This window comes from Nilaparvata lugens, chromosome 14 (assembly GCF_014356525.2).
Source record: "Nilaparvata lugens isolate BPH chromosome 14, ASM1435652v1, whole genome shotgun sequence".
NCBI classification, from domain to species: Eukaryota; Metazoa; Arthropoda; class Insecta; order Hemiptera; family Delphacidae; genus Nilaparvata; species Nilaparvata lugens.
In genome coordinates this window covers 4707227-4726095 of record NC_052517.1, presented here as the reverse complement: position 1 = coordinate 4726095, position 18869 = coordinate 4707227, and positions in this window count along the sequence as shown.

Genomic DNA, 18869 nt, shown 5'->3' with positions numbered 1-18869 from the left:
ACCTTAATTTTCTTCGGAAAGTAATACTTTCCTTACCTATGGTAATAGGGCAAGGAAAGTAAAAACGTCAACCAAAGAGACATAAATAAATATTATTGAATATGTCTTCCTCTTTCCAACTATATCCTTAGAATTAGATGTTGATGGATTCCCACATATAAGTACGTGAGAAAAAATATAGCTTTAGGCTGAACTGACACTTACGCGACTGAGGTGGAGAAGAGACTGGACTCTAGTGGAGAGCATGTGTTTCCAAATGGTGACACTCAGACCAGTCGATTCTAGACTCCGCGACGTCACCATTTCAAAACACATGCTCTCCACTAGAGTCCAGTCTCTTCTCCACCTGAGTCGCCTAAGTGTCAGTTGAGCCAAATGCAACATTTTAGATCAATATTTAAATTCTCATTTCCTCCCCGTGAACTCAACTGATAAATTTGAGCCTCAGACATAATATAATCATATAGAACCCAACTTATAAATTGACTGTAATCCTCAGGGATATACAGATCCTGTTTATTTACTGAATCTAAGCATAGATCCAAAATTTTTATGAGATTTGCAAATCGGAGAATTATGACCGAGCAAAGTGAGGTCTAAGATTCAAGTCGACGGTTTGGCATTTCTCTTAATGTTTAATTAAATGTTTATATGTTGCGCATTTACGGCGAAACGCGGTAATAGATTTTCATGAAATTTGACAGGTATGTTCCATTTTTAATTGCGCGTCGACAATCAAAATATCTTATCCCAGAAATTCACAGGCTGATGTAGCCAAACTACACAATATAAACACGACCTAGAAGATGAAGAAACCTTGAGGGTTTGAAAGGGTAGATTAGGAGGTGGGTTTTTGCTTTTAAATGGCAAAATGCTTGTATTATTCAAATGTTATGATAAATTATTGTGAAGCAGAAACAGAAAGCTTGCATGTCAGAACTTGTTTGTGTTATTGACCGAGCGAAGTGAGGTCTAAGATTCAAGTCGACGGTTTGGCATTTCTCTTAATGTTTAAATGTTTATATGTTGCGCATTTACGGCGAAACGCGGTAATAGATTTCATGAAATTTGACAGGAATGTTCCATTTTTAATTGCGCGTCGACGTATATACAAGGTTTTTGGAAATTTTGCATTTCAAGGATAATATAAAAGGAAAAAGGAGCCTCCTTCATACGCCAATATCAGAGTAAAAATCAGACTATAGAATTACTCATCATACATCAGCTGACAAGTGATTACACAGATGTGTGGAGAAGCCAGACTATTGCTGTATTTCCATAAGGTCTATAGTTTCAATCAGGTACTTGTGGATGAGAATACTGCGTGAGGTCTACTGTTCACAGAACTACTAGTACATACAATCATATGGAACCCAAGTTATACATTGGCTGTGATCCTGAGGGATATACAGATCCTGTTAATTCACTCAGTATAAACGTAGATCCAAAATTGTCATGAGATTTGCAAACCGGAGAATTAATAAATGGAGCGAGCAACGGTTATATGTTTTATGGAATTTGTGAAATTAAAGTGAGGTCCACGTTTTAATGGCAGTGTTTGATTAGCAATGGTATTGCTATCCTTGTCTATCATTCAACAAACCGGATAACGCTATCTCTTTCTCGCTTTGCTATATTGCCAGATCATTTTTTATTAACAAAATATTTCATCTTAATTAAGGAAATTCATTATGAAATTATTGAAATATATAATTTCTTGCTTAATAAAATATAGTAATAATTGATTATTTTGAACGAGAATGAACCGTAATCAATAAACCTGTATTAGCCACCGTCTATAGAAGGCATTGACAAGACAGAGGATCGGCAACGTTTTTCTCCTATCCTTCTCCTCTGCCATTATAACGTAGACCTCACTATAGTACATTTATCTGTTTCAAGTTGAAGTATTTTGCCTTATTTTATTCACATGATGTGTCGTAAGGTATTGAGTTGTGGGGTGGCTGTGCAAATATACATTATCAGAGGATATGCTGATAGTGAATGTTTTGTGATTTTTCTGGCTTCAAATTTATCAAGTTTTTTAATATTTTTCAATTTATTAATGCATTTTCAAGTGTAATAATAATTTGTTTCATCTTTCTGATCAACCGAGATACAAAATTTTCAAGTATAATGTATATTTGGACTGTAAATTTTTGTGATCTTTATAAAATGTTTTCACAACCTCATTTGAACTATTTTTATCAAAATTAGGGAGAGACAGTTTTGGGTTTATCCTGTTGATTCTCTCCCAATCATTAATTTGATGTTGTGATTAAGGAATGTAATAATAAATGTAAATGATATATAAACTTTAAAAAACGACAATTAGCATTTTCAAATGATACTTAAAATTTGTGAAAGAGCGAATTGCTACCTGATTGGTCTGAGACTCAATGATTCAAGTTGAAAGGCTTTTGTATACTTGAGCGTTCTGACACTGCCATATTATATACAAACTCATGATTTTCACACATAGCAACATTTCAAAACATGAGACAAGCTGATTCACAAACCAATAATAAACTGAGAAAGAAAAGTACAGTGAGGTCTACGTTTTCACAGTGAACACGATCTATTTGGAGGGAACAATAGACCTAATCAAAAAGGATTTTACAGTGAGCGCTAGCTATTTGATGGGAACAAACCTAATCTAAAAAGATTAATAATGAAATAACTATTGGAAGACATCAGAATACTTATCCTCCAACTTAAGGGACATCGACATATGACCCATCTTCCTTTAATCACCTCATATCCTACTAAATATGGTGTTATGCTGAATTTCACAGTGTTTGCTAGCTATTTGAAGGAATCCAACTCAATTTAAAAGGGTTATTTAAGGAATAACTATTGGAGGACATCAGAATACTCATGCCCCAACTTCTAAGACAACAATATATGCCCCGTATTTCTTCAATCATCTTATATCCTACTAAATATGGAGTTATGCTGAATTTCACAGTGTTTGCTAGCTATTTGAAGGATTCGAAACAAATCAAAAAGGGTTATTGATGAAATAACTATTGGAGGACATCAGAATACTCATGCCCCAACTTCTAAGACAACAATATATGCCCCGTCTTCCTACAATCACCTCATATCCTACTAAATATGGAGTTATGTCGAATTTCACAGTGTTTGCTAGCTATTTGAAGGAATCTAACCTAATCAAGAGGATTATTAATGAAATAACTATTGGAGGACATCAGAATACTCATGCCCCAACTTCTAAGACAACAATATATGACCCGTCTTCCTTTAATCACTTCATATCCCACTAAATATGGAGTAATAAAGTCGAATTTACATAATGAGCTAGCTATTTGAAGGAATAGAACCTGATCAAGAAGGATTATTCTTGAAATACCTATTGGAGGACATTAGAATGCTTATCCCACAACTGTAGAGACATCGACATATGACCCGTCTTCCTATAATCAGCTCTTATGCCACTAAATATGGAGTTATGCTAAATTTCACCTTGTACACTAGCTATTTGAAGGAAATAGACCTACGGTAGTCGTTTGGAAAATCGTCCTTGGAGAAATTGAAAAATGTAAGCAGACAGACGGACATCTGTGGCGTTGCAACATTTGATAACCTGGGGACTGGTTTCTCTTAGATTGTTTGCCTGTTGCAGTGTTAGCTTGCATTTAATTTGACAACGGAGAATTTATTGTCAGTTTGGAAATATCCTGTCATATGAGCTTGCACTAAAACTTTGAAATCTGACAACACAGTTACTTTGTCCAAGTTTCAACTTGTTTTATTCAAAGTTCAAGTTCAATTCCTAATAATCTTCGAAAGTATAGTATTCCTATTTCAATAGTATATTAAACTAGAAGATAACTCACAACTAGAGATATTTCAAAGAGTTATAGAGAGTTTTGTCCTGAACATATGATCTGTAGATATTTCTCATAAAAATTACGTTTTAAAAATTCATATATATATATATTTGTAAACTGGATAGTTTTGAACGAAAAATATGAGAAACATTCTACAGATCACAGCACGCCTTTCTCTGTAATCCAAATCTTTGAAATATCTTTCTTAGAACTAGATAGTAATTGGAAAGCAAAATCATCAAAGTTGTAGATAAAATGGACTAAGATATTTATGGAAATTTCATTAAAAATAGTATGAAATTACCTTGAAAGCAGCATTAGAAGTGTTCAGCTTATTCTCCTTAGTTGTGACCATGTCTAATTCAGTGGTATTTACAGATTTCTAATGCCTCAATCCGTTTCAATGGTTATAATGAATTTTCAGATCCTGTGAATAGATAAATTGCAACATTGATGAATTAGTTTACAAATGAATAATTGCAGAAAGATTAACATAAGCAAAGTTTTGAAGGGAAAAATCAAACGTTATAAATACTGTAGGCTCCGCGTATTGTGCGAAAAATTGTAAGAATAAATTTTGAATTAAAAACTTTCCTAGTGTTCAATGAACCTAACGAAATACGTTGCCATACAATGTCTTAACTATTTTGAGTAAGAAACTGATATTTAATTTGTCAATAGATAGGTTGAAATTGTCTGCATGAGGCAAAACCAACCTACAATACTAAAGGCCCTCTCCTAACACACATTGGAGATAACTTCCTAACTAATAAAATCAGGAACAAAATTAGAAAATTTGGGTAATTATAGTGTAATAAACATTAATGTGCATGTGACGATTAAAATAAATCAAAAAATAACTTGAAACTTATATAAAAGATGAAACCCCAAGAAAATTAGCCTAGTCACCAAGGTTGCTATTGGAATTGAATAGGCCTACATATTTTGCAATTATTTCTTGAAATAAAAAAAATTTAAGTAATAACAAACTTGAATTGCTTATAAATGAAGATGATTTTTAATAAAATAAGCTTCACATTGATAAAATACTTACAAAATCATGGTATTCAACAACATTAACTAGACTAGTTGAATGCATACACCTAAGTCCTTTTCTTATTTTACAACTATTCAAAGATTTTGCACGATTTATACTGCAAAAATTTGTGAAATAATGATAAACGAATAGATTTCTCAATAAAATAATATCTAATTCACAATACTTCATTTATAAACGGCAATTTTATGAGGATACCATTAGGAACTTGTTGCTATCAAGTTATCAAGATGGCGAACGTCGTCTGAAATTAAAAATATATCAGCTGATTCTCAAGGCGCCTAGTTCAAAAACTAGCCGCTGGGCGCAGCACTTAACGGTCACTAATTTATGACATTTGTTATGAAAAAGTGCATTTGTATGCTATCTAGCGGAATTTTCTGCAACTAATTTTTCAAAAAAAAAAAAAAGTGAACTTGTATGCCATCTAGCGGTGAAAACTCTAACTACTAGGCAGTAACAAGCATTAGCAGGAGTTCACGTAGTACTAAAGTAAACCGCTAGATCGCATAAGCGTTCACTTTTTTCAATTTAACTGGTTCTGTTTTGACTGGTGAAGTTTCACGTAGCACTAAAATAATCCGCTAGATCGCATGAGCGTTCACTTATTTTTAAAAATATACTTCTAAAAAAATCCGCTAGATCGCATAAGCGTTCACTTTTTTAATTTCACAAAATAAACCACTGGCTTTGTTTTGACTTTTGAAGAAGAGGAGCAGACGACTTTTGCCATTTTAACAACAAAGCTCATTCGGTCTGCAATGAATTGCTGTTTTATAAGTAATTGTTATTCATCCATGTTTAAATTTGTAAAAAACAAATTTTATAGAAGTTCATAATATTTATTATAGCGTTATCGACGGTAAATAGTGTGCAATCATGAATTGCAGAACGTTTTAGAATTGTTGTTGCAGCATTCAGACTTTACAAAGTTTGAAATTATATCGTGCAAGTAAGTCTATTACAATAATTCTTTGTCTATTTCATGAAAACTATAATCTATTGTTAGTAATTTAATATATACCTGAGGTTGAAAACTATGATTATCCTAGTTATTGCATAACTTTGTCTCAAGACCTCAAGCAATGTCATAGTTATGTTCATTGTCTGTCATTTCATTTGTGTTTCTAGTTAATTTATTGCTTAGATCCACCAAAATACTATTGTAAAATGTACTCTATTATCACTAATTTTGATCAGTCATTGAAATATCTCTTTAATTTACCCATATTACTTCATGTCCTTCCAATGTCCAACAATAGTCTCTAGGCTAGGTTAGCTCAATTCAGAGTTTTGCGGTACCTAGTTTAAATCTATTATATATAGAAATATATTAAAGTAATGGGACTCTCAGCTTGTACATTTATATTTCATGCTTTCACCGCAATGTTTTTTTATTTTGTAGCCTACAATATTATTTTTGTGAATATATCAAAAACATTTCTTAACTCTTCCACTGATTTGTTCAACTTTCATATTAATTCCCTTTCAAAACCCTATTTTTCATGTAAAATTTTAAAGATTGTCTTTGGTTTTTAACAATAAATTTTTTTTAAATTGTCTTAATCAGATTGATTGGTTTTTATTGCTGTTTTGTGTCATAATATTGACTATCTGCCAAGTAATATTATTCAATGAAGGTTAGTATCTTGTGATGTCAGCTAAAATCGATTATATTGTAATTTTGTGTTTTTTCGTAATGTGTTATTGATTTTTATCTATCTTATTTACATTTACAGGCTCTGAAAATTGATTATAACCTTTGGAACGGATTGAGGTATGGAACAACTGTAGATACAACTTTTATTTAGACCTCCATGCAATGGTCAATGTAATGTTCATGGTCTGTCATTTCATTTGTGTTTCTAGTTAATTTATTGCTTGGTTCCACCAAAATACTATTGTGAAAAGGCTCTTTTATTACTAATTTTGTTCAGTCATTGAAATATCCCTTTAATTTACCCATATTACTTCTTTGTCCTTCTAATGTTGAACAATAGTTTCTAGGCTAGGTTAGCTCAATTCAGAGTTTTGCGGTACCTAGTTTAAATCTATTATATATAAAAATATATTAAAGTAATGGGACTCTCAGCTTGTACATTTATATTTCATGCTTTCACCGCAATGTTTTTCTATTTTGTAGCCTACAATATTATTTTGTGAATAGGCCTATATCAAAAACATGTCTCAACTCTTCCACTGATTTGTTCCACTTTCATATTAATTCCCTTTCAAAACCCTATTTTACATGTAAAATTTTAAAAATTGTCTTTGGTTTTATCAATTTTTTATTTCATTGTCTTAATCAGATTGATTGATTCTTATTGCTGTTTTGTGTCCTTATAATATTGACAATCTGCCAAGTAATATTATTCAATGAAGGTTAGTATCTTGTGATGTCAGCTAAAATCGATTATATTGTAATTTTGTGTTTTTTCGTAATGTGTTATCGATTTTTATCTATCTTATTTACATTTACAGGCTCTGAATATTGATTATAACCTTTGAAACGGATTGAGGTATGGAACAACTGTAGATACAACTTTAATTTAGACCTACATCGTCACAAAGGAATGGAAAATATCGCTAGCTGTACACTTCTCATGCTGATTCAAAGGTAATTTTATATTTATTCATAGTTGTAGTTTAATTTCCACATATCTATTCTTTTAGTTCTAAGAGAAGGCATTTCTAAGATTTGGATTACAGAGAAAGGCATGCTATGATCTGTAGAATGTTTCTCATATTTTTCGTTCAAAACTATCCAGTTTACAAAATATGGGTTAAAGAAACGAGACGGGGCCGCCGAAAACAATGGATGGACTGGTAGAAGCTCTAGTGACCCTTCAGTGGTCGCCTATTGTTTTTGAATTTTGACATTTTCGTGGTCTATTGTTAAGGTTTCCACTCCAAGGAATATATTGGTGACCCAGTCTGGCTACTTGAAGGCAATTTCAGCTGTGAGCAAGTTGGGTTTCATCAAATGAATAATTGGGAATAATACAATCACAATTACTGGATCACTGACTTGGATTCAATAATATTGTAGAAAATACAAGTACAGATGTAAGGTGCAAAGTTATAGATAAGTTGGTGCTAACAGCTTCCAGCTAGAATTACCTTCAAGAAACCACACGGGGCCACTAATGAGAGAAATGAAGCGGAATCAGAGGACAATAAAGTATGCTAGTCGAGAGTTAGAGGATGAACCTTTTTGGAACAATAGCCCAGTGTATACATGTAGCACGGCCCCGTCCCCTTTTTTCCACCCTTAAATATATATGTATTTTTCAATACATTAATTTCTATAAGATGCTGCTTTCAATGTAGGTAATTTTTAATGTAATTCCCATAAATATCTTGGTCCATCTTGTCTACAACTTTGATGATTTTGCCATAGAGAAACAATAGCATAAGTAGATATCCCATGGTATAGGGCGTTTATGTCGCAACTTTTACTGGTATCTCAAGCCGATTACTGTCGATTGTTATCGATCTTTACTGTTTTGACCGGGTTAGTGCCGGTTGCACCACAGTCGGTTAAATTTTAACCGTGGTTAATTCAACGAGATCCAATCAGAGAAGCCGTCTTTTCAAAAATGTCTTCTCCGATTGGTTCTCGTAAAATTAATCACGGTTAAAATTTAACCGACTGTTGTGCAACCGGGCCTAAGAGTGTATTTAAGGCACAATATGAGAGACTACCAGCGTCACATAGCTTCACGGGAAAGAACTATGTGGACTACGTGGCTTGAGATAACAGTAAAAGTTGTGACATAAACGCCCCATACCATGGGATATCTACTTATGCTATTGTTTCTCTATGATTTTGCTTTCCTTTCACTATCTAGTTCTAAGAGAAGGTATTGCAAAGATTTGGATTACCGCACAGAGAAAGGCGTGCTGTGATCTGTAGAATGTTTCTCATATTTTTTGTTTAAAATACAGTTTACAAAAAAATATATATACATTTTTAAAACATCAATTTCTATGAGAAATATCTACAGAACATATGTTCAGGACAAAATCTCTCCATAACGCTTTGAAATGTCTTTACTTGTAAGGGTTTTTCATGATTTTCTTGGAAACGGCTCCAACGATTTTGATCAAATTCATACCTGAAATAGTCATCGATAAGCTCTATCAACTGCCACAAGTCCCTTAACTGTAGAAATTTCAGGAGCCCTGCCCCATCAATGCAAAGTTCGATTTCAGATTCTCAATTATCAGGCTTCAGATAAAATTTAAACAAAAAAAATCAAGTGGAGTAGATTGAGCATGAAAATCTCTACAATTAATGTTAAGTAAAATTGAACATAAGGTGAACTTAATTCACCTAAAATTGAAAATAAGCTTTAAAATTCGAGAAAATGTGATTATTCAATTGCAAATTATTGTTGATTCCATTAAATCATTCACTATGAAGAGATAGCAGACCTCATGTGTGTCTCCAGCGTTATTCCCCTGTCACCAGCTGGCTCAAATCTTTGATTAGTAGACTTGAGATGCGCGGGAACACTAGCGTCAGGTGATCAATTTTCATAACGGCAAGGAAAGTTGTGTGAGTGCGCCACACCAGATTTTTAAAACATAAATTTCTATGAGAAATATCTACAGATCATATGTTCAGGACAAAATCTCTCCATAACGCTTTAAAATGTCTCTACTTGTAAGTTATATTTTAGTTTAATATACTATTGAAATAGGGATACTATATTTTTGAAGATTATTAGGAATTGGCCTTGAACTCTGAATAAAACAAGTAGAAACTTGGATAAAGTAACTGTGTTGTCAGATGTCAATGTTTTGGTGCGAGCTCATTGACTGGATATTTTCAAACTGTCAATAAACTCTGCGTTGTGAAATTAAATTCAAGCGAACACAGCAACAGGCAAACAAACTAAGAAAAATCTGGTGTGGCGCACTCACACAACTTTCCTTGCCGTTATGAAAATTGATCACCTGACGCTAGTGTAAACGCGCATCTCAAGTCAAAGATCTGAACCAGCTGGTGACAGGTCAATAACGCTGGATACACACGAGATCTGCTATCTCTTCATAGTGAATGATTTAATAGAATCAACAGTTGCCAACAGTTTGCAATTGAATAATTACATTTTCTCAAATCTCAAGCTTATTTTCAATTTTAGGTGGAAATGTTACTGGACATTAATTGGAGAGATTTCCATGCTCAATCTTTTCCACTCAAAATTTTTCGTTTAAATTATATCTGAGGCCCGATAATTGGAAATCTAAAATCAAACTTTGCATAGATGGGGCGGAGCTCCTGAAATTTTTACAGATATGGGACTTGTGGCAGTTGATATAGCTTATCAATGACTATTTTAGGTATTAATTTGATCAAAATCGTTGGAGCCGTTTTCGAGAAATGTTTTTGACAACATTTTCGCCATTTTAGCCGCCATCTTGGATTGCATTTGATCGAAATTGTTCGTGTCGGATCCTTATAGTGTAAGGACTATACGTTCCAAATTCCAAGTCATTCCGTTAACTGGGAGATGAGATATCGTGTACACAGACGCACATACACTCATACACACATACAGACCAATACCCAAAAACCACTTTTTTGGATTTAGGGGACCTTGAAACGTATAGAAATTTAGAAATTGGGGTACCTTAATTTTTTCAGAAAGCAATACTTTTTTAGTATTACTTTTTAAGGCAAGGAAAATAAAAACCACTTCCCAGGTTATCAAATGTTGCAATGCCACAGATGTTCGTCTGTCTGCTTACATTTTTTAATTTCTCCAAGGACGATTTTCCAAACGACTACCGTAGTCTGTTTCCTTCAAAAAGCCAGTGTACACATGTGAAATACAGCATAACTTCATATTTAGTCTCATAAAAGGTGATGAAACGAGGACGGGTCTTATGATAAAGGTTATTTCATAATACTTATTGATTACATAGGTCTCCTTCAAATGGATAGTGTACACTGTGAAATCTAGCATAACTTCAATAGTGAAGTTTTGTTACTTTTCTGACTCAAAAATTTCTAATTTGTAGAGATTTGAGTGAAATATTTTTGTTTTTAATGAGTTTTTAAATATCAAAATTCAAAATTTTTAGTTTAGTCATTAGTTTTGAAGTGGAAATTGAACGTTTTGAAGTGAAAGTGAAATCTTAACCTTATTCTTTTTTGAAACTTTTATCTGTAAAAATTTGGGAGAAGACAGTTTTGGGCTATGCCTGTTGTCTTCTCCCAATCATATTATATTTATTATAATTATGATCTGTAATTGCCAATGAAATAAATAAATAAATAAATAACTCCACATTTAGTGCCGGCTGCACAAAAGCCGGTTAAATTTTAACCGTGATTACTTCCACAAGACCCAACCAGAGAAGGCGTCTTTCAGTTGGGGCATGAGTATTCTGATGTCCTCCAATATTTATTCCATAAATAACAATTTTTAATTAGGTCTGCTTCCTTTGAATAAGTGTACACTGTGAAATACAACAGAACTCCATATTTTGTGTCATATGGGGTGATTGAAGGAAGACGGGCCATATGTCGATGTCTCTACAGTTGAAGGATGAGTATTCAAATGTTCTCCAATAGTTATTTCATAAATAACCCTTTTTGATTAAGTTAGGCTTGTTCAAATAGTCTACACTGTGAAATTCGACATAACTCCATATTTAGTGTCATATAAGGTGATTAAAGATAGACGGGTCATGTATGTCGATGTCCCTTAAGTTGGGGCGTGAGTATTCTGATGTCCTCCAATAGTTATTTCATGAATAACAGTTTTTTATTAGGTTTGAATCCTTCAAATAGCTAGCGCACTCTGTGAAATTTAACATAACTCCATATTTAGTTGCATATAAGTTGATTAAAGGAAGACGGGTCATATGTTGCTGTCCCTACAGTTGGGCGATAAGTATTTAGATGTCCTGCAATAGTTATTTCATAAATAATCCTCTTCGATTGGGTTCTATTCCTTCAAATAGCTAGTAAACACTGTCAAATTTGACTAGTGGGATATGAGGTGATTGAAGGAAGACTGGGCATATATTGTTGTCTTGAAAGTTGGGGCATGAGTATTCTGATGTCCTCCAATAGTTATTCCATTAATAATCCTTTCTGATTAAACCCGATTCCTTCAAATAGCTAGCTCATTCTGTAAAATTCGACATAACTCCATATTTAGTAGGATATGAGGTGATTGAAGGAAGACGGGACATTATATTGTTGTCTTAAAAGTTGGAGCATGAGTATTCTGATGTCCTCCAATAGTTATTTCATAAATAACCGTTTTTTATTTGGTTTGAATCCTTCAAACAGCTAGCCCACACAGTGAAATATAGCATAAGTCCATATTGCATATAATATGATCAAATAGCTAGCGCGCACTGAAATTCAGCATAACTCCTAATTTAGTAGCATATAATGTGATAAAAGAAAAACAGGTCATATTTTATTGTCTTGAAAGTTGGGGCATGAGTATTCTGATGTCCACAATAGTTATTTCATAAATAATCATTTTTTATTACGTTTGATTCCTTCAAATAGCTAGCAAACACTGTGAAATTCGACATAACCCCATATTTAATTGAATATGAGGTGATTGAAGAAAGACGGGGCATATATTGTTGTCTTGAAAGTTGGGGGATGAGTATTCTGATGTCCTCCAATAGTTATTTCAGTAATAGCACTTTTTTGATTTGTTTTTCTCCTTTAAATAACAAGTGTACACTGTTAAATATAGCATAACTCCATATTTAGTGGCATATAAGGTGATTGAAGAAAGACGGGGCATATATTGTTGTCTTAGAAGTTGGGGCATGAGTATTCTGATGTCCTCCAATAGTTATTTCATTAATAATCCTTTTTATTACGTTTGATTCCTTCAAATAGCTAGCAAACACTGTGAAATTCGACATAACCCCATATTTAATTGAATATGAGGTGATTGAAGAAAGACGGGGCATATATTGTTGTCTTGAAAGTTGGGGGATGAGTATTCTGATGTCCTCCAATAGTTATTTCAGTAATAGCACTTTTTTGATTTGTTTTTCTCCTTTAAATAACAAGTGTACACTGTTAAATATAGCATAACTCCATATTTAGTGGCATATAAGGTGATTGAAGAAAGACGGGGCATATATTGTTGTCTTAGAAGTTGGGGCATGAGTATTCTGATGTCCTCCAATAGTTATTTCATTAATAATCCTTTTTTATTACGTTTGATTCCTTCAAATAGCTAGCAAACACTGTGAAATTCGACATAACCCCATATTTAATTGAATATGAGGTGATTGTAGGAAGACGGGGCATATATTGTTGTCTTGAAAGTTGGGGGATGAGTATTCTGATATCCTCCAATAGTTATTCCAGTAATAACCCTTTTTGATTTGTTTTTCTCCTTTAAATAACAAGTGTACACTGTTAAATATAGCATAACTCCATATTTAGTGGCATATAAGGTGATTAAAGAAATACGGTCATTATGTCGATGTTTTTTCAGTTGGGGGATGAGTATTCTGATGTCATCCAATAGTTATTTCATAAATAATATTTTTTGATTAGGTGTGTTCCCTTCAAATAGCTAGTGTACACTGAACAATTCGCTGTAACTCCATATTCAATGGCATAAGAGCTGATTATAGGAAGACTGGTCATATGTCGATGTCCATACAGTTGTAAGATGAGCATTTCAATGCCCTCAAATTGTTATACCATGAATAATTCTTTTATATTAGGTTTGTTCTCATAAAATAGCTAGTGCTCACTGTAATATCCTTTTTGATTAGGTCTGTATCCTTCAAATAGATGGATTACACTGTGAAAACGTAGACCTTACTGTAGTATTTTTTCCCCAGTTTATGGTTGGATTGTGAATTAGCATACAGGTTCTGTACAATAAGTAACGGGACTGACCTCAGGAATTTTTTATGGGCAAAATATGTACAATTTTTCATTAGATATCTTCAAAGCAGTCCCTATTAGAGTCGATGATACCGGATTTTCAAATCCCTGGAAGTCGGCAACCTCTATGCTGTCTAGAGCCCTCGTCGTAGCACGTTGAGCGTTTTCCAGAGACCCGAACCGCGTCCCCATAAGTTGTCTCTTGATCTTGAGGAACAAAAAGAAGTCCGGTGGTGCCATATCCGGGCTGTAAGGAGGATGTGGCAACGTTACTGTCGACTGTTTGGCCAACTGCTCGGTGACGAGCAGGCAGGTGTGCGATTGATAGATTGAGTACTTTATAAAACACTTATTGAAACACTTTGTTTTATTGAGTACTTTATTTATGTAGATTACAATATATACTGGCTTATACACTTATATACAATAGCTTACAATACAGCAACATTATAGATGAATTTACAAAATATAAACTAAGAAAATAATTATTGAGCTGTATATGATATGAAAAAAGCAATTTGTAATAACTATAGATAAAATAGATAATATTGCTAAGAATCTACATAAATTGGCGGAGCTTTGGACATATCAATGTCCCTCTTAGAGTTAGAGAATATATACTGGCTTATACACTTATATACAATAGCTTACAATACAGCAAAATTATAGATGAATTTACAAAATATAAACTAAGAAAATAATTATTGAGCTGTATATGATATGAAAAAAGCAATTTGTAATAACTATAGATAAAATAGATAATATTGTTAAGAATCTACATAAATTGGCGGAGCTTTGGACATATCAATGTCCATTCTTCCGAAATAATATTCGAAGTATCCTACCCACTAACTCTCTTATTGTCGTGATGGAAGATCCACGAATCGGCAATCCCCGAACGAACTCTATGATACTGGTCGTTTACAGTTTGATCGGGTGGCACAAACTCTTTGTGAACGGCCAGTACTACAGAGAGGTGCTCCGTCGACTAACCGCCCGGGTTATCGAGTCCGTCCGGGGATTGCCGATTCGTGGATCCTCCATCACGACAATGCTCCGTCGCACACCTGCCTGCTCGTCACCGTGCAGTTGGCCAAACAATCGACGGTAACGTTGCCACATCCTCCTTACAGCCCGGTTATGTCGCAACTTTTACTGTTTCTCAAGCCGATTACTGTAGATTATTGTCGATTTTTACTGTTTTTACCGGGTAAGAGTGTATTTAAGGCACAACATGAGAGACTACCAGCGTCATAAAGCTTCACGGGAAAGAACTACGTGGACTATCAGCTTGAGATAACAGTAAAAGTTGCGACATAAACGCCCTATACCATGGGATATCTACTTAAGCTATTGTTTCTCTATGGTTATACTAAAAAAACTTCGGAGCTTCCTCTAATCGATGTCTGATAGTGCTTTACTCTCCATTTATTCTTTGCAGAGTTATCAATTTTCACAGAATTGAAGATTAATTCACTTTCACATATACGGTATATAGGAGATTTACATACTTTTATATACTGATACATATACTTTTAAGCCTTTAGAGATCCAAGATCGATGATCATCTTTCTTCAGGTTACTCTAGAATATAAAAATTCAGTGAATTAGTTTGTGTTTTATTTCTGTTCAAAATTTTCCTTAATACCTCAATATCTTCAAGTTCTGAAAGTTTATTGAATGTAATCATTCTATTATATTTGTTTTTTAATCAAATCAAATTCAAAATTTTTATTTTATTCATTTCTGGACTGAAAAGTGGACTCAATCAACTCAAGTGGATAGCATAACCTATAATTTTTATTAATTCATAACTCTACCTTCATTGTATTATCATTCCATCACATCATCATCATCACCTAGCTTAAAATACTTCTAGGAAGTCGCCTTTGTAAAATAATAAATAATAAATAAAATAAATAAAAATATAAATCTAAGTACCCTCTTTGAAATTATTTAGTCAGAACATGTTTCCGCCATTATTAAGTGATTGGAAATAACTCAATGAGTCTATAATTATTTCCCAATCAATTAATAAGGTGTATTTTATGAGATGCAGGAATCATAATTATGAATGTTTGGGAAATAACATAAAGGACAGATTTAGCCTGAAATCCCAACGCAAGTTGAGCGTTTACCAGAGTCCTGAACCGCGTCCCCTTAAGTTGTCTCTTGATCTTGGGGAACAAAAAGAAGTCCGGTGGTGCCATATCCGGGCTGTAAGGAGGATGTGGCAACGTTGCCGTCGACTGTTTGGCCAACTGCTCGGTGACGAGCAGGCAGGTGTGCGATTGATTGAGTACTTTTTTATGTAGATTACAATATATACTGGCTTACTAGCCGTCAGGCTCTCTTCGCTCGCCATATCCGTCTTGCTAGGGGGCTCCGCCCCCTGGACCCCCGACTGATCCTCCAAGAATGAGATCAGCAGGCTCGCTTCGCTCGCCTGCATTTTTCATTTGGGCATTTTTAACATATGTTAGGACAATCCAGTCGGGGGTCCAGGCTACACGGATATGGCAAGCGAAGCGAGCCTGACTGCTAATAATATAATATTCCCAGGATTGAAGTAGCAGTGCCATCAATTTTTTTTCCGCGATAAATGCATTTAAATCTTCAACTTGGTGCCAACCTAACAAAGTCAACTCACTTAATGCCAACCTGACAAAATTGTTAATTTAGTTGCCAGTTAACACAACTGTTTCGAAGGGGTACTCTATTGAGATTATAGTTTCTATAGTAACATATGATATGGAAATTTCAATTATAATTAAGAGATTGGGAGAAGAAGAATATATATGCTGAAAGACGAACTTTAACCCTTAAAACAACCCTTAGAGTTAAAAGATTTCTTAGTGCGCCTCTAAAGGGCCAACTGAACATACCTACCAAATTTGAACGTTTTTGGTCCGGTAGATTTTTAGTTATGCGAGTGAGTGAGTGAGTGAGTCAGTCAGTCAGTCAGTGAGTGAGTGCCATTTTGCTTTTATATATATAGATACACTTATATACAATAGCTTACAATACAGCAAAATTATAGATGAATTTACAAAATATAAACTAAGAAAATAATTATTGAGCTGTATATGATATGAAAAAAGCAATTTGTAATAACTATAGATAAATAGATAATATTGTTAAGAATCTACATAAATTGGCGGAGCTTTGGACATATCAATGTCCATTCTTCCGAAATAATATTCGAAGTATCCTACCCACTAACTCTCTTATTGTCGTGATGGAAGATCCACGAATCGGCAATCCCCGAACGAACTCTATGATACTGGTCGTTTACAGTTTGATCGGGTGGCACAAACTCTTTGTGAACGGCCAGTACTACAGAGAGGTGCTCCGTCGACTAACCGCCCGGGTTATCGAGTCCGTCCGGGGATTGCCGATTCGTGGATCCTCCATCACGACAATGCTCCGTCGCACACCTGCCTGCTCGTCACCGTGCAGTTGGCCAAACAATCGACGGTAACGTTGCCACATCCTCCTTACAGCCCGGTTATGGCACAACCGGACATTTTTTTGTTCCCCAAGTTCAAGAGACAACTTAAGGGAACGCGGTTCGGGACTCTGGAAAACGTTCAACGTGCTACGACGAGGGCTCTAGACAGCATAGAGGTTGCCGACTTCCAGGGAGCGTTCAGGGATTTGAAAATCCGGTATCAGCGTGTTATCGACCCCAATAGGGACTATTTTGAAGAAATCTAATGAATAATTGTACATATTTTGCCCATAAAAAATTTCCTGAGGTCAGTCCGGTTACTTATTATACAGACCCCCTGTATGTCTCATGTTTAAAAATGTTGCTGTGTTGAAATAAAAACACATAGATGTTGTCAGTTTTCTACACTTTAAAGTTTTCTACACTTTAAACTTTAAAGTGTAGAAAACTGACAACATCTATGTGTTTTTATTTCATCATGGAACGTTTCTACAACATCGACCACAACTCAGTTGATGTTGCTGTGTGTTAAAATCATGAGTTTGTATATAATATGGAAGTGCCAGAATGTTCAAGTATTCAAAAGCCTCCCCACTTGAATCATTGAGTCTCAGACCAATCAGGTAGCAATTCGCTCTTTCTCTAATTCTGATAACCTTCACGTGAACCAAATCCGAAAAGATCATTTAAAAAAGATGGATCTATTGGAATTAATCAGGGTTGAAAATAGCCCGGCTTTTTTGCAAGCGGAACTAAGTACCTGATTGAATGATAAAAAAAAGTTCAACAGCTGAGTCATAATTTTGACTCAGTCCCACACACATGAACTCGCTCACTCAATTCCAACACCAACAGACGACGAAATAATTAATATTATCTGTTTTTCCAAGGATGAATAATAATTATCCTTTTAATGTCCTTCAGCGAGTTTTCCCAGGGATGAGACTTAGTGCAATCGAATCTTTATATTATAAACCTACTATGTTCTGAATTTTGTGAGAATCGTTAGAGCCGTTTTCGAGATCTGGTGAAATACAAACATCTAAACATAATTATAAACATCTGAACATATAAACAGAAGTTGCACGTGAAATAGTACCGTATATGATTTTGATTAGGTTTGCTTCCTTCAGTAGCTAGCAAACACTGCGAAATTCAACATAAGTCCATATTTAGTGGCATATTAGGTGATAAAAGGAAGACGGCTCATATGTTTATATCTCTCCAGTTGTGGATAAGTATTCTGATATCCTTTAATAGCTATTTTATAAATTATAGATGGACTGCATTTCTAAATAAATTATGAAACAGTCTCAAAATGCTGCAAATGTTCCACAAGCAGTTCACTGATTTTTATAATCTCTCAATCAGTGAGTACAGATAATAGAATAGAATCGCTGCCTTTATTTTCTACCTAGGATGGCGGAGTTAGGGCGCAGCCGGCCCTCTCTTACACTCAACCCTCAACAGAGGGTAGTTGATGATTGATTTCCTATACTCAGCTCACTAACACAAATCGGCAGTCTGTTGAAAAATTTTAGAGTTCGTAAGGGGGAGCATTTATGTGCTTGAAGTATCAAATTTCCTACATGCTTGCTCCAATGTTCTTAA